This window comes from Protopterus annectens, chromosome 7.part0, assembly GCF_019279795.1.
Source record: "Protopterus annectens isolate FY-2018-M chromosome 7.part0, PAN1.0, whole genome shotgun sequence".
In the NCBI taxonomy this organism is placed as follows: Eukaryota; Metazoa; Chordata; order Ceratodontiformes; family Protopteridae; genus Protopterus; species Protopterus annectens.
In genome coordinates this window covers 1,441,322,318-1,441,345,408 of record NC_056739.1, presented here as the reverse complement: position 1 = coordinate 1,441,345,408, position 23,091 = coordinate 1,441,322,318, and positions in this window count along the sequence as shown.

The following is a 23,091-nucleotide window of genomic DNA, read 5'->3' as shown; positions in this document are numbered from 1 at the left end:
GTGTGAGCCTGCTGCATGGGGTCCCTTACTACTGCTGCTGGCTGGTCATCATTAATCATAGTGGGACTGGAACTTGGTGGTGCAGTGACAGCATGCTACATTTTTCCACCAGACTGGCACATGATCAATTTATGCAAAATGCAACAGGCACTAAACATCCTTCACTCAGTAGTTGGGTCATACTGAAGGGTACTCCACATTCATCCAGGCACCTGAAATTACTTTAAAGGAGGTGGAAAACCCTCTTGATGACACTATGATTCTAGGACAGGGATGTGTTGTAAATCTTCTCTACAGCTCCACTTCGATTTCTCACTGATGTCAGGAGCTGTGACTCCAGTGAATATCCAGCATCACCTAATAAGCAAACAAAAAAAAAGAGAGAAAGAGAAAAAAGGGGAAAGAGCTTAGTATTCAATAATACATTTCTAACACTAAGAACTACATAAATACATTATAAAAAGAAAATTGTTTTTTTCAAAATGACCACTGGGTATCCTACCATACATAAAGAGGCAGAACAGTGAGCTAAAATGCCAGATATAAGAATCTTCTGCACTGCCAGGATGCAGGACTGAGATGTTGGTTATACATCCCTATGCATCACACACTATCTGGAAATTGATGGAATGGTATCCCTTCTTTTTGCAGTAATGTTGAACCTGTGGATTAGAAGAAGTCCTAATTGCAACATGGGTGCAATTTATTTCACTGGTTACCTGTAAAATATGCCACCCATAAAAGGCACTCATATTCCTGGCTCTGTTCTGAGGTGGCACCAGGAAATAGATGTACTGATCTCATTGTGTCAAGACCACTGCACATCCAGGAATGGCTACAGTATTCTTTAGGCAGAAGTTTGTGAGATCTTCAAACTGTCTCCAGTCTGTCACTGAAAAGTCTCTGTGGCAATTGTCATGAAAGGAAATATTGTCAACCTAGCTATCTGGAATTTTGTAAATAATTATATGTCATTTGTGAATATTAATATGATTTATATAGAAATGTAACAAAAGGAGATACTGCCAGCCCAGCTATCTGGAACTTTGTAAGTAGTTGTATATCATTTGTGAATATCAACATTATTCTTATGCCTGTGTTACAAATGTATTAGAACTGTATGTCATATTGTATAGACTTGTGTGCTGAAGAGATATTTTATGCACTATTGTAGCAGTTTAGATATATATATTTTAGTAGGGGAGACTGAAACACTGGAGATTAACTTGCAAAACTTCAGATGAATGGTTGAGATTAAGGTAATTTATAGCTGGGCCATAAACAAAAGGATGTTATCTTTCAGTTTCAGTCAGGGGACTCTCTGTGTAGCCTTGAAAGAGAGATAAGTACTAGGTTTGAGATATAGAAATGTTTTATTGTTTTAGGACTTCCAGGATCTGCAAACATCTGAGGAACAGGTTATGTTTATGTATTTTCAGAGGTAGATGCTAAATGCTACCTCAATAGTTGTTTTTGAGACTGGAAAATGAAGTCAGTTGACAAGAAGTGATGTCATACTGCAAGTATCCCAGCAGCAATATTTGAGATATTAATTTAATAACTCTCTGAGAAAGAGACTGTGCATTTTGTATTTTATCTTTGACTGGGCAGCATCCACTGGAACCATCCACTCACCATATCTGTTTTGCCTTGCTGTAAACAAATTAACTAGGGTACAGTAAATTCTTTTAGGTTCAGTAAGGAATATAGTAAAGATTTGTTTAGATGTTTTCTGTATTTATTTGCAATGTTGTTTGAAAAATATCCTGTGATTTTGAATTCTGAAGCTACTGTGATGATTTGCTGAGTATTTTCTTGTTCTTTTATTATTTATTATTAAATATATTTAAACCTCTCTTTGTGGCTGATATTTGTGAGACATATTTAAGCTCTGAGAGTACTTGCATATTTATTTGCTACCACTGTGTAGGCCACTCCTAATAGCCTTGCTCTTGGTCAGACTACCATTTGGATTAATAGTAACATTACACAGTAGGATTGAACACCCTTTGTTAAGGGCCTTAATGTTAACTACCTTATAGTCTGGGCAGAAGGGGGCATCACTAGTAAACCTATGCCAGCCTTTTTCAGGTGTGTGTGTGTGTGTGTGTGTGTGTGTGTGTGTGTGTGTGTGTGTGTGTGTGTGTGTGTGTGTGTGTGTGTGTGTGTATAAAACAAATCTCCAAGAGTGTGTCTGTCAGCTACTTTGGCAGGTACACAAAGCAGTGGTTGAACAGAGAGAGTTTTGGAGGACTTGCTTTGGAACATTGGCTAAGGACTCAGCTCTATAGCTGTGCCAGTTTGGAGTATTATTGAGGATTTGAAGAAAGAGAGAGAAACCAGTCCCAGACTGACTGTAATCACTGTGTGCTCCTAAGGGAAATTGCACTTTACTGTAGTTGTACTTGTCATCCTCCCAGAGTGTATATCCCCCCACTGTTGCTAGTGGTGAGGATTGAGGCTCCTTGATTACTGGGCCAGTGTTGGGGAGTCATATATTAATTGGGCAGTGGTGGGATATCCACATTACATATTAATTGGTGGGTGACGGTGGAATATCCACATCATAGTAATTATAGTGACAACTATACATACTTTAGTGTCCACAGGGATATGAAGTCCACTCATTCTTCCAGTACTCCATGAGTATCAAATATACCCTCTAAGACCCTTATAATATCACTGTTCACTCTGAACCTATCAAGAATTTCCTGATTGTCAAAGTTATGATGAGTTATACTTTGTTTATATTTTTGCTTTCTTGGATGACAAGCAATGCTGGGTAGAAGTGGTTTGTTCAAGTCAAGACAAGAAACTTGCACTTGGAAATAACAAAACCAGCAGCAAGTGTCTTGAAACTCAGAAAGATTTGGTGAGTCTTCCCTTTATATAATGTATCTGCGAACAGTGCAAACAAGCCAGAAATTTTCACTATGGATTGCAAATGGTGTAGAGAATACTTCATTAGCATATGCCGGTGTACATAGGTTCATAGGTTGGTACTAGGCTATCAGCCCTAGGGCCTATACAAGCCTAGCCATAACAATTTCCTGGATATTTCTTCACACAATATTTACTTCTCTGGACCCCTGTCTATCAGGGCGACTGATGTGATCTCCGAGGTGAATTTCCTATCTCCCATCCAATTGTCAAGGTTCCTTTTGAAGAGGCCCAAGGAGGCACTCTGCTTGACATGTATGGGCAGTCTATTCCAGAGTATGAGGAGTCTCTGGGTCAGGAACCTATCCTCCAGCATGTTTTTTTTTCATTGTGATGACAAGGTTTAGATCCCTGGAACGTGCGGCTCTGAGGGATTGTGATTTCTTTAAGTGGAGCATATCCAACAGCTCAGGGTTTGACATGGCCTTGTATGTTAAGTAGAGATCACCTCTGAGTAGACAATATGCCACAGAGTATAGCTGAAGTTATTTTAGATGGTCAGCATAGGGCATCTGCTTTAGGCCTGTGTTTCTTTTAGTGCGGTATTTCTGCGGCCTTTCCAGCTGTTGCAGATGACTTGTGAGGTACATACTAAATGGGGTGTTGTACTCTATAATGGGTCTAATGAGGGATGAGTACAGTGGGATAATTACCTCCTTTTTTCTGGATAAAAATCCCTTAGTGATGAGGTGTGCCATATAGAAGGATTTCCTGACTGTTGTGGCAATGTGGTTATCGAAGGTGAGACCACTGTCCACCTGTGTCCCCAAGTCTCTCATCACACTTTCGGTGTTTAGTGTACTGTCACCTATGTAGTAATTCATGGGTACATGTTTTTTACCAAAGGAGATAGCTATACATTTCTTGGCATTAAGCTTGAGCACATGGCTCTGGTACCAAGCATCTGTTTCTGTAAGGCCCTTTTGTAGAATATCCACATCATTTGGGGATTCAATAATGGCTCCCAGTTTGCAGTCATCTTCGAACTTTGTTAGCCAGAGTCCCTTAGTGTTGGCCTGTATGTCAGAGAAGTAGATGCCAAACAAGAGCAGTCCCAGGACTGAACCCTGAGGTACTCAACTTGTCACTTGTCTGGAGCTGGTTTTGGAGTTGGCTATTTTTACAGTCTGGGTTGTGTCAGTAAGCCAGTTGGCAAACCATCGAGTGATTTAGGGATTTATGCCCAGCTTAGTAAGTTTATCTATGATTCCAGAGTGGGGGATGGTGTTGAAGGCTTTGGCGAGGTCCGGATAGGCTGTGTGGAACGCCTTACCCTCGTCCACAGCTCTGGAGACTGATTCGAAGAAGTCAATCAGGTTCAGGAGACAAGATTGGCCCTTCATGAACTCAAACTGGGTGGGGTCGAGTGTTTGAAGGTTGCTAATGTCTTTGTTTATAAGTTTCATGATAATGCGTTCCATGTGCTTGCAGATCAGGCTTGTCAGACTGATGGGACGGTAGTTCCTGGGATCCAAGGAGGATCCCCCCTTGTGGAGTGAGATAACTGTAGCTGTGCACCACTCAGTAGGCATGAAGCCTGAGGTGAGGCTATGATTAAACATGACACTTAGGTGAGGTGCCTGTTCATTTTGTAGTTCATGTAGTATACAGCCCGGGATGTCATCTGGTTCCAAGGATGTTGTATTCTTAGCTTTGGAGAGTGCAGTTTCTACCTGTATGGCCATGATTACCAGAATTTGGCAATCTTTTGGTATTGAGATGGGCCCTTTAGGGGGTGAGAGGGGGGTAAAGTTGGCACTAAATTTATCTGCCAGGATATTCGCAATATCCTTGGGATCAGTATATTTAATGCCATTCTGTTGTAACTCAGAGCAGATCTGAGCATTGCCATTTAGATTCTTGACATAAGTATAGAATGCCTTGTGATTGTCTTTGGAATCTTTGGCAATTTTATTTTCGTAACTAGCTTTGGAGGATTTTATGAGGGATCTCAATTTCTTACTGAGGCTGGTAAGGGAGTTTTTTGCATCCTGGGATTTTTCTCTTTTCTGCAACAGTTTCTTCCTTCTGTTGTATAGTTTGTTTATGGCAGGGAACCACCAGATTGGCTTAATTGTTTTGGAGGAGAGCATCTTGGTTCTATTTGGAATGGCACGATTCATGCATGAGTGGATATGCTCGTACAGTGCCTTAGTGTAGGATTCAGCAGTCAAACTTTCAGCTCCCGTCTGCATGGGTGTCATGAAGTTTGTCAATTCTGACTTGAGTAGCATGACATTGACTTTTGAGAAGTTTTTTTGGAGGTTTCCTTACTGGGGGGGTGGGGGTGGGATGTGGATGTCAAGGGTGATTAGCTTATGGTCAGATCTGACCAATGAGGGGGTGACCACTGGTATGGAGCATCTGTCTCCCATGTTGGTAATGACCAGGTCTAGGATATTGGAGCCCCTGGTGGGACAATGGATTAGTTGATCCAGGGCATTGGAATTTATGAATTCTAAGAACCACTGGGAAAAGGTGTTGGTACCCGAGTAGTTTTCCCAGTTAATCGCAGGGTAGTTGAAATCACCCAGTATTAGGGTGTTTGGCTGTATCTTAATATTTTCCAGTATGTTTAGAAAGGTGTAATGAGAATCTTGGGGCATGGTGGGGGATCTGTAGCAAGCTACAATTTGGATTACAGTCTTATCTAGTGTTAGTTGCACCTAGAGAATTTCAGATGCATTGTGTTGGGCAACTAGCCTGGATGTGCGAATATCCTTGGTAAAAATGGACACTCCTCCACCTTTAGTGTTTTGGTCTTGGTTTGGTGGCAGGTAAGTGTGGTACGAGTTGTAGCCTGGTATTGCAGGGGTGCTCTCTGGAGCCTTGGAACTGGTCTCAGTTACTGCATAGATATCGATGTTCTCTATTTTTAGGAGTGCCTTGAAAGAGTGCATTTTGAGGTTTAGACTTCTAGCATTGAGTAGCATTACCTTCTGATTTTGCATGCTTGTATCTGTTATGGTGGTGGTTTTGTCCTTTGAACCTTGCCTAAAAAAGGCACTATAGGGGGGTGGAAGAGCTTTAGCCAGTAACCTGAATCCCAGGGGCAACAGGTGCAGACCATCTCTGGCAAAGAATCATGGTTTGTCGATCATGTCGTCCCAGGCAGACAGATACTGTATCCCCTTTGAATGACACCAGAAGCTTAGCCAAATATTGAAGTCAATCATTTTGTCCTTATACTGTGGTATCATTCTGGGGAAAGGCAGGATGCTACTCAGGGCTAGGGTCATACCTGCCTGGGCCACATGATCTGAGAGCTCTAACATGTCTATTTTCATGTGGTCTAGAGAGGTACGTCTCAAGTCATTCACTCCAACATGGACAATGACAGTCGTATTTGTACTTGTTGTGGAGTGACTTGAGTGCATGCATTATCTGGCAGATCCTGGCACCCGACAGGCAGCTGACTATCATTTTCTCCTTGTTCAGCCTGATGAGTGGGACATCAGTGTGCCTGACTACAGAGTTACCTATGTCTAAAGTGTTGGGCGCATTGTCTTGCCTTAGGGGCTGTTGTTGGGTGGCACACTGGTATTGTGAGCTATGTGTCACTTTGGTTGTGACTGGTGTTTGTTTACGTTTCAGCTTCGGAGATCCTTGTTGCTTGGGCAGGTTAATGTTAAGGGCCTCCGCATATGTGGGTTTAGTGTTGCTATGTGTGGGTGTTGATGGTGTGGGTTTTGAAGAGCTATGTGTTGCTAGAGGTGTAGTGCAGGTGTTAACCTTCTTCTCTTGACTGTCTAGCACAATCTTGGCTAGAGATAGCTTTGCTTTCAGTTTGGCAATGTAAGTGCATCTCTCACAGGTTGTAGTGTTGGGTGGTAGGAGGAGAGGGTTGTCTGTGTACATGAGGCAGTTGCTGCATTACCCCAGTATGCCCAGATTCACCAGATGGACAGAAGAAATCATCTGCCTGTTTAGGTGCTTTTTTTGTAAAGTACAAGAGCTGTTTTCCCTTACCTTTACAAGATACTTTGCAGCTGTAGGCTGCTTAGTGCCTATGATTAATTTCTCCTTATTAACAAGGAGAGTTGAGTGCTTTTATCAGTTTTTGGTTTCCTAGTGCTTCCCAGCAGGTTCTAGAGCAAGTGCTAGTCACAGAGGTTCAGATTTTAGTGTTACTACTGAGAAACCAGCTAGTTCTAAGGGAAATTTTGAAGAGCAGACTTTCTGGCACCTGGAATAGTTTAACCATAGCCCCGTGGTGCTGCACGATGTAAAAAAAACACAAACACATGCATTTTTAAGCCAGAAAGTTGAAAGGGATAGAAATCAGCCTAAAATGGCTAATAAAATTATAATTTCAGAGCTGGAAACCACTCCTCTAATATTAGATATCCAGTACAATGCTCACCACTCCCACTTGTAAGCAGTAGGTCTTCCCTCTACCACAGCAAAGTATGGATAGCTCTGAACACAGAAAATGAAGTCCTAAAACCAGCAAAAACCTGGAACTTTATTCTTCATTTACATCTCATTGCTAGTACATTTGCATAGGCTCATTTAAGGTCATCACGCATTGACATAAATGGTCTCTATGAATCATAGCTCAGTTGCAATCATTCACGCATATCACAAATAGCCTAAATGCAGTTGTGATAATTACTATGAATACTGCCCTTACTTGTTTTGAAGTAATTTTTTTCATTTAAACATTTACTTGTTAACATTCTCTTATATGCACAGATTATTTCACACAGGTCAGGATCAGGGATCGAAAGAAGTCATTCTAATTGAGAAGCTTTATTTCAGAAGCAGCTGTATCTATAGAAAAGTAGCAAAATCATCTAGTTTGCACGTAGAAATTTCCTTCATAATTTCAGCTCATTTTTCCTGGTGATTGTTGTGGTTTAAAAGTTAGTTGTAAATATATTCTATAGTGAATTTTGCTATTGTTTCCCACCACACTGTCAACATGTAATGCAATCATCCTTCTTTTTTTTTCAGTTAGCAAGGCAATCACATTGCTTCTTTTTTGTTAGCTCACATGATAACTTCACTTTTTTTGGAAAACCCTGATCAGGACCTTTGGACAACTTACTTTAGTTATTTAGTATTATGTTTGTTCTATTGATGAATTTAGCAGTGATACAGATGGGGTTTGCTACCCTTTGATAACCAAATATAATTTTTAAACAGATGCTTCATTGTATTATTTATTTTCTTTATTTGTACTATCTGTTCAGTTGGAAAATTCAGCTGTGCTATTAAATGGATTTATTTTCAGTGTGTTGGATTTTAACACATCATTGTAAAAGGGTTAATAGTTCTAGAGTTCTCTCAAATACCCTTGCTGTGAACATTTCTTAGATTTAAACAAGAATCACACATTTAATAGAGTATCTTGATAATTTATAATAATGTACATTTTTATGGATCTAACAAATCAAAATCTTTATTTTATTGCCACAAATGGGCTAAAATCAGTATTTAAATAACCCCTTGATAATGATTATATAGTGAAATTAGATTAGTATACTTAAGGAAGGAGAGGGTACATGAGATTTTCTTTCTATAAAAATATATTGTATTTTGTGTATATTTTTGATTAACAGCAGTGATTTCTAGTCATCCATTACTGTTTGTGTTGTTTTAACTGTTTTAGTGTTATTTTTATTTTTATTTATTTTTGAGAGGATTACTTAATGTATATTTTTCATATATAGTTACAATAATCTGTAATTTTCTATTTGTTGTTCAGACATGTTGTTCAAGTGCTATAAATTATAACACCTATATGGCAGCTCTTTCTGATTCTTAGATAAAATAAATTATACAGGATAAGGTCATTTGCATAAAGAGATATGGCCTTTCTCTTACAATCAATTAGTTGTCTTTGTTCTGTTATAAAGTATTATATAAATGCTTTAAAATATCTGTCTTGATTTCTCTATGGTAATGCTTTTATTGTACAGTGTATAGAGATTTATATTATACTAATTTATGCCTTTTGTTACATTTGTCAGAGTAATTTTAGTTTCTGCGGTTAAAAAGATGTGTTTAATTATCTGACTGTACTGAAAATTCTTAATGACTATTTCATGTGAAATGTAAACAGTCAATAGTTAAATCTTAGGAATTATAAATAAATTTATTTTATAAATAATGTACTTTTTATATGTTTAAACATTGTCAAATATTATCTTCTAAATAATAATCTCAGTACTAAAATTGATGTTTACATATGTCTTGGGTCTTGTTATTTTCAGAAATTAATTTCGTTATACATTCAGTTTTGATGTGAATATATGTAAGGAGTTACCATACAGTAGTATAATGGCCAACCATGTGAGACAAACAGTTTTGTTCTCTAAGTTTTATAAAAAGTTCTGTTTTCTTTTAGCTTATATATTTTACATTATAAAATGTTATATTTCAAATTACTTATTTTTTTGTAGTTGTTCATTTTATCCTATTTCTTTTATGATACATTAATACTTTTTTCTACGTGTTTTGGGTTGTTAGAGTAAACCGTACTTAGTGTTTGTGGTAGCTGTTTTTGTTTGGAAGGTACTTTGAATAGGATTTCTTGTCAATTTGCAATTTGGTTTGATCATGTTTCTTTTATGTTGTAGCTTTTGTCTCTATGCCAAACATGCTCTATAATATCACTGTTATTGTATTTTCATGCACTTATACGTTTTATATCTTTTCACAGTACAGTCAAACTGTTTATCCATTAATGCTAATGGTCTTAGTTGTGGCTGTAAGAGATGTTTTTCAATTAAGTATCTCAGTTTATTTTTACAAATAACATATTTAATTCAAAAAGATATGGATAGGTTAAATCCAAAAGATTCCACAGTTTAGGTCAGTTTTGTTTATAAAGATAAAAGAAGATGTACTGCTATTTTTAAGAAACTTGATACTGATGTCCAGAATTATTGCTACTTGTAGTGATAACAAATGCATACTGAATATAGTTATTATTGATATACAAGGGAGGGACATATACCTTAGCTAATGTATATTGGATCGAGGAATTGGTGCTAAATTTTCAATGAATTATGTAGATCTTGTAACTGCATGTATGAATGGATATTTTATAACAAATGGGAATGTTTATTGTCTATTAACTGAAAAAGATACTAGTGCATTTCACAGATCAAGAATCTCTCCTACATGTAAGGCTTTTTTAGCCTTTATTGAAATACTTAATGTTAAGGATATTAATGATTTTTCTGACGCTGACACTCTCTGTTTTACATTTATTATTCATATAGATTTGGGGATCAATTTACAGTAGATAGGACTTGAGGTTCAATAAACTCTGTGATGGCTTTGCAAGAAACCTACACAGAGTTTACATGTATTCATGGTGATGCACAGTGAACAGCAGCGCTAATTGCATATTCATGCCATTAACTGCATTTAAACATAAATAAGTGAAGTTTCATGGCTATCAACAGTGTTGCAGGCCAGGAAACCATATAGGAGAACATGAATATCAATCTGACACTTTTCTGAGATTTAAAAAAGTTCAGTTACAGGCTTGCTGTTCTTGAACTGTTTGTAAGTTTCTGTGAGGCCATTTTTGCTTGGGCTAAAGGAAAGTCTCTCTGTTGATCAGTGGCAGTGAAAAACATTGAGCAGCTTCCCTGCCCCCCATGGGAGTGGTTACTGACTTGAAACTGTAGTTTTATTGGCCGTTTTGGGTCAATTCCTGGCTCTTTCCAGCCACTGCTATCAAGCACGCTTTAGTGCGGAGTTGCCACTAGAGCAGCATCGGACAGCGCTGGTTTAACAAGGTTAAACTTTTTCTGGCTCCATAAAGTCTGTTATTCATTTTTTCCCTTAGAACTGCTCTACTAGTAATCTAACAGTATATCCCTTAACTAAAATGTGCAGCACTTGTTCCTAAAAGCTTTTTTTTTTTCTCCAAAAAAAAAAAAAAAAAGCTCAGCACTTGTCTTAAAAGCATCTTCTTTTCAGGTTTAGCACTTCTGTATTATACAAAGTCCCTCACTAGCGAACCCCCCCCCCAGGAGTACCCACTTCCTTACTAAAGTCCTCTCTTATTCAGTTACACCCCTAACTTCTTAATTTCTCTAGCATGTCGAAGGGCCAGATGCTGGCGTCCTCTCCTGTCCAGTTGGTGAATCTGGGAATATTGAGGCAATGTTACAATTGCCTCATGTACACAGACAACCCTCTCCTCCTCCCACATAACACAAATACTTGCGAGGGATGCAGCTATTTGGCCAAACTGGAGGCTGAGCTCTCTCAACTCAGGACTGGCAAGACCAGACAGGAGGAGAAGGCAACTACACACACCACAAAACCAGTCTCACATAAAGCTATCACAACAATGAATCAAACACATAAACACACAAAGACATACTCGGAGGCTCTGAGCAAAAATTTACCTAAACAGCAGAGGCCTCCAAAGCAGACACCCAAGCAGCTGCCACCTCATGACACACCACAGGCAACACATAAACCACAAAATCAGTGTGCAAAGCAGTCACAGCCCTTAAGGCCAAAAACAACACCAAACATACTTGTCATAGGTGACTCCATAGTCAGACACACTGATGTCCCACTCACCAGGCTGAATAAGGAGAGGGTCACAGTAAGCTGCCTATCGGGCGCTAGAATCCGCCACATAACACAAGCACTCGGGTCACTCCACAGCAAGTACAAATATGACACAGTCATTGTCCATGCTGGTGTGAACGACCTGAGACGTACCTCCCTGGACTACATGAAAAGAGACATAGAGGAGCTCTCTGATTATGTAGCCCAGGCAGGTATGACCCTGACCCTGAGCAGTATCCTTCCTTCACCAAGAATGATGCCACAACATAGAGACAAGATGATCAGCTTTAACAATTGGCTTAATTTCTGGTGTCATTCAAAGGGGATCCAGTGTCTGTCTGCCTGGGGTGACATGCTTGACAAGCCACGCTGCTTCGCAAGGGACGGCTTGCACCTGTCATCCCTGGGATTCCGGATATTGGCTAAGGCTCTTGCGACCCCATAGTGCCTTTTTAGGCAAGGCTCAAATTCTAAACCTACCACCCTAGAAAACAAAAATGGGAAGAAACTAAGGGTAATGCTGCTCAATGCCAGAAGTCTAAATCTCAAAATGCACGCACTCGAGGCCCTTCTCAGTATGGAGAACATCGATGTCTGTGCTGTAACTGAAACCTGGTTCAAGGCTCCTGAGAGCACCCCGGCACTATCAGGTTTTACCTCATATCATGCGTTCCGGCCCCAAAACCCGGACCACACCACAAAAGGAGGGTGTATCCATATTCATCAAGGATACCCACACCTCCAGGTTGGTGGCAATGCACAAAGCATCGGAAACCATCCAGGTGCAATTAACCATAGGCAAAACTGCTCTACAATTTGTAGCATGCTACAAGCCACCCTGTCAAACTCAGGAACCCCACACAGCCTTCCTGAAGACACTGGAGGGTATAAATGTATCTCCAAACACCATTATATTGGGTGACTTCAACTACCCAAATATAGACTGGGAACATTACTCAAGCCCCAACTTTTTAGCCCAAAGGTTCCTGGAGTTCATAAATTCAAATGCCATGGAACAACTAGTCACCGTTCCCACAAGAGGAAAAAATATACTAGATCTCATCATCACAAACATGGGGACAAAATGCTCCACACGGAAGTATATCCCTCATTGGTGAGATCAGATCATAAACTAATCTCACTGGAAATCCACATCCCGCCCCCACCCCAAACAAAAAAGACCAGAGTGAAGAACTTCTCTAAAGCAAACTTCACACTACTCAAGACTGGTGTGGTATCCTTCAAGGCCCCCGAGCCAGTGGAAACCACAACCCAAGCTGCGGAAGCCCTTACAATTGCCTTCTACGAACACCTCCAGGACTGCATGGATCAGGCAATCCCTAATAAAACCAAGACTCTTTCCACCAAGGGCAAACTTCCAGTCTGGTGGACCCCAGCCATAAACAAACTTTACAATAAGAGGAGAAAGCTGTTACATGATAGAGCAAAATCCATAAAAGAGAAGATACCCTTGATCATTATTAGTAAAAAAATATGAGCACTCATAAAATCATCCAAGGCCAACTTTGAGAGAAAAATTGCCATAGATTCAAAAGACAATCATAAGGCCTTCTTCAGCTATGTTAGAAACCTGGGTGGAATCTCCCAGATATGCTCAGAATTAGTCCAAAATGATACAAAAATCACTGAACCCACAGACATTGCCAACATACTGGCAGACAGGTTCAGTGCAAACTTCACCCCTCTCCCCAAAAGGAGAGATAACTATCCCAGCAGAGTGTAGCCTCCCAGACATCTCAAATGCGCAGGTAAAAGCTGCTCTCTCTAAAGCTAACAACACAGCCTCAATCGGACCGGATGGTGTCCCGGCTGTGTGCTACACGAACTCAATGAGGAACTAAACCCGCACATAAGGCAGCTGTTTAATCTTAGCCTTACCACAGGATACGTGCCCAAGGAGTGGCGTACGGCAACTGTGGTCCCACTCCACAAAGGCGGTGCCTCTACGGACCCTGGTAATTACCGCCCCATAAGCTTAACAAGCCTGGTCTGCAAAGCTATGGAGAGGATCATAATGGAACTCATAAACAAAGACATAGGGGACTTGCAGACATTGGGCCTGACCCAGTTTGGCTTTGTCAAGGGCAGATCATGCCTTTTGAACTTGGTCAACTTCTTCGAAACAGTCACCAAGGCCATTGATGAGGGAAAGGCAGTCCATACAGCCTACCTTGACCTTGCAAAAGCTTTCGACACAATACCCCACTCAGGTATTATAGAGAAACTTACCAGCTTAAATGTAAACCCATATGTCACAAGATGGGTTGCAAACTGGCTAAAGGACAGAACCCACAGGGTTAGAGTTGCTGGCACCATGTCAGACTCCAAGCCGGTCACAAGTGGTGTCCCACAGGGCTCAGTCCTTGGTCCCCTGTTGTTCGGCATCTACTTCTCAGAAGTACAGGCAAACATAGGAGGACTATGGCTGACAAAGTTTGCAGATGACTGCAAACTGGGCGCCATAGTGGAAAGTACATCGGACACAGATATCCTTCAGAGGGGTCTCACGGAAACTGATAGCTGGTGCCAGAGCCATGGCCTGAAGTTAAATGCCAAAAAATGTATAGTCATACCCTTCGGGAAAAACAAGGTAACCCCAAGCTACCATATAGGTGGCAATCCACTAAGCACAGAAGAGGTTATCAGGGACCTGGGGACTCAGGTTGACAGTGGCCTTTCTTTTGACACTCACGTTGCTAAAGTGGTTAGAAAGACCTTCTACATTGCCCACCTGATCATGAAGGGATTCACATCCAGATCAAGTGAGGTCATTGTTCCCCTGTACTCTTCACTTATCAGACCAATGATCGAGTACAATGCCCCATTCGGGATGTATCTCACCCGACACCTACAGCAATTGGAGAGACCCCAAAAGTTCCTCACCAAAAGGATAAAGGGAATCCAAAATCTGTCATATGCTGCCAGACTGAAGAAACTCCAGCTGTATTCAGTCGCATACCATCTGCTCAGAGGTGACCTGTGCCTGACATACAAGGCCATGTCCAACCCGGAATTAATGGACATGCTCCACCTCAAAAAATCCAAATCTACCAGATCCACTAGAGCAAGCAACTTAAACCTTAGCACGGATATAAATAAGACATGCTGGAGGGATAGATTTGTCACTCAGAGACTCCCTATGCTGTGGAATAAAATCCCGGTCCATGTGAGGCAGAGCACCTCGCTGGCTCTGTTCAAGAGAAATCTTGACCGGTGGATGGGAGATCATAGGTTTACCCCGGGAATCATCTCTGTGTCACTGTTGGACAGAGGCACAACAAACTAATGGGCACATTATTTTTTAACGTAAGGGGTGGCGTAAGCCACAAAACTTTGGGCTAGGCTTATAAATGCCTTAGGGCAGATAGCCTAGTATAAACCTATGAACCTATGAACCTATAATCCTGTTTAAATCAGAGTACTAAAGATCTGTGGTTTTGTTCGGAATGCCACAATGATCACCAGGGCTTAACAGATAACTCTCAATTTCTTAGTGAAAGACATCTGAACAAAGGCTATCATAATGTGGGGACAATGACCCAGAAATAGAGACATATTTGGCATATTTGCTCTTTAGAAATATGCTAGACTAACCAGGGGTTTGTATTAAGATACATGTTCTGAAGGATTTGAAGTTTGAATCTCAAATGTATGTAATTATTGAGACACATCGATCCTGAGATCATCTCAGTGATATGGCAGAAAACCACACATTTGATGAGGAACACACCAAAAGGTATAATGACAAAAATCTGGACATTTTGTGAAAATCTGGATAGTTGAAAGGTTTGATTGTTAAGTATATGGTCCAAACACAGTGCAGGACCATGTATCCACCGTGCAGATTATTGTAAAATCCAATTCCTAGCATTCTGTACTGAAGTTATATAAATGATTTTTAAGGGTACATGGACTGCCATGTGAAATAAACACTCAGGTGATGTGTGTGTGTATTGAATAGGGACACACAGATAAATTCTAGGATTGAACACAGGGAAAGAGACAGGTAAAATAGCCAAATGTACAGCAGATGAGGGCATGCCAATGGAAGATGGTTATAGCAGCAACAATAATCACATATCAGTATGGTACAGTAGGGACTACATAGTGAAAATGTGTATTACGTCACTGTCACATAGGGTGACATAACAATGGGGAGATGTCTGTGTGAGATAAGCATCTTTACATGAATAATGCAGAGGACATCTTTCAGGGATGTCACATACAATTGGAGTAGGGTGCATATTATAAAGTTGTGCAAACTTATTTGCCTGAATATGAATGTAATCTCAGCAGAGGGCTTCAGCAACTGGAATCCAGGTAAAGGCTCATGGACAACATGGACAATATCAGAATAAGCACTGTACTTGAAACCTCATCAGAATACTAATATAGAGTAAAATTCTCTTTTATATGCACCTCACCAGGCACATGCATTAGCTGGGGTGACCACATGGGTTACTCACCAAGAAAACACAGCGCATTCAAACCATGCTATGATGTATGTGGATAGACTGAAATCTGTTTCACTGTAATCTGTATCATATATTATGAGGTGACTTCTGCCTAGCTACCAGGCCAGTCTCTTACCCTGCCCCAATGGGAATAATGCACATCCACAAATCAGATATAGCTGATGACATCAGCTGTGTTTGGTGAGGAGAATATGGCAATAACAGCGTCCCACATGCTGGTGTAAAAAGCTCTCTGTAATGTCAAGCATGTGCACACACACACACACACACACACACACACACACACACACACACACACACACACACACGCACGCACACACACACACACACACACACACACACACACACACATCCCAGTTGACTGCAGTAAGAATAGAAGCCCTACCTATCTAAGTACAGAGACTACAGAACTCTGCATTTAAGGCAAGCACCACAGCTTATGCCTGACTTGGAGTGTCTCAGACAACACCTTATAGCTGATGGCATCAGTGGTGTCTTGTGAGGAGAATATGGTAATAACAGTGCCCCACATTCTAGTGTAAAAGGTTCTCTGCAATGTCAAGCAAGTGCACATACACTCCCAGTTCACTGCAGAGAGAATAAAACTCTGACCTATCTAAATACACAAACTACAGAAGTCTGTATTTAAGGCAAGAGCCATGTCTCAAATCTGACTTGGATTTTCTCAGACAACACTTTATAGCAAATCACATCAGTGGTGCCTGGTGAGGAAATATGGCAATTACAGTGTCCCACATGCTGCTGTAAAAGACTTTCTGTAATGTCAAGCAAGTGCTGCGCGCACACACACACACACACACACACACACACACACACACACACCAGCTAAATGCAGTGAAAATAGAACCCTAACTATCTTAGTACACAGACAACAGAATTCTATATTCAAGGCAAGTGTCACAGATCATGACTGACTTCGAGTTCCTCAGACAACACTTTATAGCTGATGACATCAGTGGTGTCTGGTGTCTGGTGAGGAGAATATGGCAATAACCATGTCTCACATGTAGGGTAAAAGGCAATCTGTAATGTCAAACAAGTGAACCAATACACACACAACACACACACACACACACTCACACACACACACACACACACACACACACACACACACACACACACACACACACACACACACACTAGTTGACTGCAGTGAAAAATAGAACCCCTACCTATCTAATTACAGAGACTACAGAACTCAGTATGATACACAATTGCCATGGCATAAGTCTGGCCTTTACAGGACTGCAGGTCAACTTATAGTGGAAGACATCAGCAGGAAATTTTGGAGACAAGATGCTGGGAAGCCTGCATGAAATGGATGTTTAGGCATGTGAAAGTATCAAAATGCTGGCAATCCATAGGATTGGTGCAGTAAATGTAGAATACACATTTCTGCTCCTTTGGCTAGACACACACACACACACACACACACGCACACACACACACAAAGTTGACTGCAGTGAAAACACAACCCTACCTATCTAGGGTGCACAGACTACAGAAATCAGTACTTTACAAAAGTGCCCCAGCAAAGTCATATTTTTACAAGACTGCAAGTCAACTTATATTTGATGACATCAGCAGATCATGTTGGGGAGAAGATGTTGGGAGGCCTGCATGAAGTGTATGTGTAGGTATGTGCAAGTATCAAAATAATGTCGATCCATTAAATTGGAGCAGTAACTGTAGAATACATATTTTGTTCTTCTGGCACCAACACACACACAACACACACACACACACACACACACACACACACACACACACACACACACACACACACACACACACACACACTAGTTGGCTGCAGTGAAAAATAGAACCCTTACCTATCTAATTACAGGGACTACAAAACTCAGTACAATACACAATTTCCATGGCATAAGTCTGGTTTATGAGCCAGTGTGTTTATTTTATTTTATCTTATCATCATATATTTATGAAAGTTTTCAAGTTTTAAGTGTTTTAAGTGGAATTGGTGGCAGAACCATTGGTTTTTGGAGTTTTATATTTTGATATGCTCTGCCTTTGGTGACGCTACTTCTTCTTTTGCCTAATATTTGAACATAGCTGGGCGACTCTATATGACTGCGCCCAGTTGATATTCATCTTCAAACTTGGTAAGCCACAAGCCATCTACCTTTGCCCAGACTTTAGAGAAATAGTTTCCAAACAGTTGAGAACCCAACACTGATCCTTGTGGTATTCCACTGGTAAGTGGTCTATTGGTGGAGGAGCAGGCCCTAACTTTGACTGTGTGTGTTCTGTCATTGAACCAATTAGCTGTCCATCTAGTAATGTTTGGCTTAATCCCCAGATGGGAGATTTTCTCTGTGAAACCCAAACTGGGGATAGTGTCAAAGGCCTTGGATAACTCGGCATAGGGGGTATGTCCTGGTATCTCTCGTCCAAATCTTTGGGGTCAGTATCAAAGAAGTTCACAATGTTTAATAAACAATGACAAAACCAAAATGGGACAGGTCAAGTGTGTTGAAGGTCACTTATGTTCCTGTGGATAAGGTCCATGCTGATTCATTCCCTAGCCTTGCAGATAAGGCCTTTTAGGCTTATGGGTCAATAGGTCTAGTTCTGCATGTTTATAGATTGATGTGCATTGCATATCATGCAACATTTGATATTAATTTCTGTAGTGTAAGTGATATATATGTGAAAAAGTACTGAAACATAAGGGATGCAGTGCTTAGGGGGAGGCAACACATGGCTGAATTGTACATATGTGACACATTGTTAGATAAGGCCTCCAGTTTATGTTTCAATTAATGTCATGTAACAGACAGGAAATGGACAGTAACCAGCAGTAATACATATTAATATTTACTTTTCCATAGCGTATTGAGCAGCAAGTTTGCAAGAAAATTGGCAAAGTGTTTTGCGCACGTGAGATATGCATTTCCAATACTTTCCCTATTTGTGCATAGTTAAATAGTGCACAAACACGAGCCGCATTGTAAAAGTCTGAGAATTGTACTGAGTCTATGAAACACACCTGCTGCTTAACTGAATCTCTGGCAGCAGGGGTAAATGCACTGACACATTTCTTCTTGAGCGCAGATGATGCTGAGTTTGAATCCAGGTGTATCTAATACTTTTAAATCCTTTATAAATAAACAGTGATAATGCAATGACATTAATTCTTTATGTTACATGTTGCTGTATATTGGAATACCGCAGCGGGGTTAAGTGAGATTGCGTGGAGATAACCATAGCATTGTACCGCCACTCGCCGTTGCTTGGCATTGCTGTGCAATGCAAAACTCTGCTCAAATATAGAGGCCAAAAAGTGAAGGGATACTTGCTTTTTCTGTTACTTCTGAATGCTGTGTGTGATACTATTTTTTGACCAGATTATAGGTATTAAAATGGAGTAGATAGGAAAGTGATGAAATGGGGAGCAAGCACAGCAAAGAACAAAGGGAAGCAATACAGGAGTGTGCAGGAAGGAGGTAGGAAACAACCACAGCTATCCATTTCTTCAACAATAAAAGCTGATCATATGTACAGAATATTAGCTGAATTTGGACTGTCATCTCCAGACAGAGGGGTGAAAACAACATAAATATGTTTTATAACCAATTGAACCAAATCAAGTGTGTCAAGAAGATGTGCAAAATGGAGAGTTATGTATGGGGTGATTTTTTGTTTTTTTTGCACGGGACCATTTTTTTTTATTAAGAGGACTTCTGGGTAAGGGACATAGGTATGTCTTAGTCGAGTAAGCTATGTTGGTGAGGAAGCAAATGCAAACAAATAAGACAAACAAGACAAGAGACAGGGATGGTGAGGGACACAAAAGATTGGGGGACACCATGATTGAGATGAAGGAGGGGACAACCCAGGTTTATATCCATCAAGCTTGGAGACAGTGAGAATCGAGTCTTCACCCACTGGACTTCCATCATTGTGCCATTACTCCCATGGCAGTGAGAGTGCTGACTTCTTCTCCTCCTATGGACCACAATGGAAAGCAGCCTCTCCATCTGGTGTAGGTGTGCAGTAATGGTGTGCTGCAATGCTTGACCCTACCCACCAACCTTGGCATCTAACAGCAGCTGATGAAATAACCAACTCCATCGCTGCTCTTGGAGGGTACCACTGCATCAGCTTGCAGGCCAGTACTAACTGAGGGTACAGGTAGTGCATGGGCAGCAGAAGCAGTACTGCCAGATTGGCTCCCAGATGTCCTGGGCATCAGTACTGGTGCCAGTGGAGCAGGGGCAGGCAGCTGATCCACTGGAGCTGGCCTACCTTACTGTGCTATGTAGCATTTGGTGGTGTGGTACATATGGATGACATGGAGACATTTTGATGACACATAGTAGAAAATAAAAAAAAAAGAGTGATAAGGGTCGGGGGTCAAAGGAAAAAATAGATAAAATTAGTACCAACATATGTTTATTTATTTTTATTTTATTTTTCTTTTATTGACCAGGCTAGTCTAGCTGGATACATGTCCATTTTCAGTATGGGCCCGGGGAGAAAAGCTCCAAGAAATCATCCAAAGTTAATAGAAAGTTAATATAGAAGTTATGACAGATATTATAAAAACAGCAATTGTTACATAAAAGCATTTTGTTTTTTTTCCACACAAGTAGTACAAATTAGGTGCAATATACATGTATACATATATGTTGTATGCAATAATATTGTTTATTGATACATAAAGGGAAGATAATAAAGGACGTAGGGTGAGATTTAGTGAAAAGGAAAAAAAATAGTCAGGGTTAGTACAGGAGCATAGCCAGTGTTTATTGAGATATAGTTTTATATTCCTTTTAAAAAGTGAGAGAGAAGTCAGATGTGATTTCAGAGGGTAGTTTATTCCATATTTTTCCATCAGAGTTAGAGAACAAGGAGTCACCTGCTGAGTTGTTGGGTTTAGTAATATTGATCAGCAGTTTGTTTGAGGAGCGTAGATTTTTGAGATTATTATAAGGTGTAATGAGGCTAGAGAGAATTGGAGTGTTGCTAGGTTGATACAGGGTCTTGTGGACTATTGTGAGCTGGTGAAATTGGAGCTGGTTAAGAAATTCTAGCCAGTTTAGATGTCTTAGATTTAAACAGTGATGTGTTCTAAAAGGAGAGCCTGTAGCAAATCTAGCAATATTATTATAGGGTGTTGCTAGTTTATTGAGGTTGTTTTTAGAGAGATTGGTGTATATAGGATAAGCATAGAGGAGAGTGGAGATTAGGTGAGTTCTGGCTATAGCGGTTCTGGCTACTGGTGTAAGATAGGGTTTAATTCTGTAAATGGATCCTAGTTTTTTGTTAACTAATTTTATTGTGGTGTTTATGTGAGTATCAAAGTTAAGATTGTTGTCTATTGTTATTCCTAAGAGTTTAGTGGTTGGGTCAGGAGAGATAAGAGTTAGAAGTGAGATTGAAATGTAAAGTGGTGAACTTTCGGGTTGGTGTGAAGAGTAGCAATTTAGTTTTCTTGGGGTTTAGGAGGAGACAGCAGTGTGAGAACCATTGTTCTACAGTGTTGAAAGCTTTTTGGGTAAGAGTCTGAAGTTCAGTTTGAGAAGTGGCTGAGCAGATTATGGTAGAGTCATCTGCAAATCGAATGCAGGTGGAGTATGGAATAGCTGACTGCAGGTCATTAATATAAATGGAAAATACGAGTGGGCCTAATATGGAGCCCTGTGGGACCCCGAAGGAGACAGAAAGGTGATTAGATAGTTTATTTTGCCAGAGTACAGCCTGCTGACGGTTTTCAAGGTAAGATGTAAACCAGTTCATAGATAGAGGATCAAGTGAAAGAGAATTCAGTGTGTGAAGGAGTAGTTGGTGATTAACCATGTCAAAGCTTTAGATAAGTCAATGAAGACTGCAGATGAGAGAAAATTTTTCTTGCGGTTATTGTTGATGCAGTTTGTGAACGATACCAGGGCAGTGGTGGTACTGTGGAAAGGTCTGAACCCATGTTGACAGTTGGCAAGTAGATTGTTCTGGAGAAGGTGGTTTAGAAGTTGTTTATGGATGCACTTTTCCATAATTTTTGCAATAGGGGATAGTAAAGCTATGAGGCAAAAGGTAGAAAAGTAATTGGAGTTCCCCCCTTTATGTAGTGGGGTGATATGAGAAATTTTCCAGATAGATGGGACAGTTCCTTCACTTATGGATCTATTTATCAGAATAGAAATGGGATAGGCAATGGCTTTAGCTCCTTTTTGCAGGAATTCTGCTGGGAGTTTATCAGCTGAGGGGGTGGTAGGTTTTAACTTTTGGAGAAGGGAGGAAATAATGGAAGTAGACACTGGTTGTAAGTGAAATAAAGGGGGTGGGTTTGTGGAAGAAGTGGGCAGGTTAGAGGTATCATGAGATAGGTGGTTAGCTAGAGTTTGGATGGTTTCTGTGAAGAAAGAGTTAAAGGCATTAACTGTTTGTGTGGGATTCTCAGGGTTTGAGCCTTTTGGGTTGGGTGTGATCGATTGCCCTGGGAAAAAGAAGATTGTTAATACTAGTCCAAAATTTTCTAGGTTCCTTGTGAGGGGTTTGCTGTAATTGGAGATAAAAGTTCTTTTTGTCTAGCAGGATGGCTTTTTTGTAATGTTTCTATGTTCTCTAAAGGATTGGCGGTCTGTCAGATTCTTAGTAGTATGCCATTTTGCCCAAGATTTGTTTTGGAGAAGGATTTTTTTGTTTAGTATTGTTGATGAGCCAAGGGGCTGGTTTAGCTTTGGTTCTTATAGAGTGAGTTGGTGCGTGGTGGTCAAGGATGGTTAAGAATGTGGAATTGAAGTATTCAACTGCTTCATTTAGAGGGAGAGATTTTAATGGTGACCTTACTTTGTTTCAGTTCTGTTTGGAAAAGTTCTGGGTTAAATTGCTTTTTTGAGCGTATTGTTCTGAAAGTGTTAAGGAATGTTATGTTGGTTTTATGTCTGATAATATAAGTTAGTGAATGGTCTCTTAGGTCATCTGGAAGGGTTCCTGTTATTTAAGTTTGATGAGGAGTATTCGTAAGTATCCAGTCCAAGGTACTTTCTTTGTTATAGAGTCTATTAGTTCTGTTAGGGCAGTTTATAAGTTGTGAGAAGCCATATAGGTTAATATGAGTGGT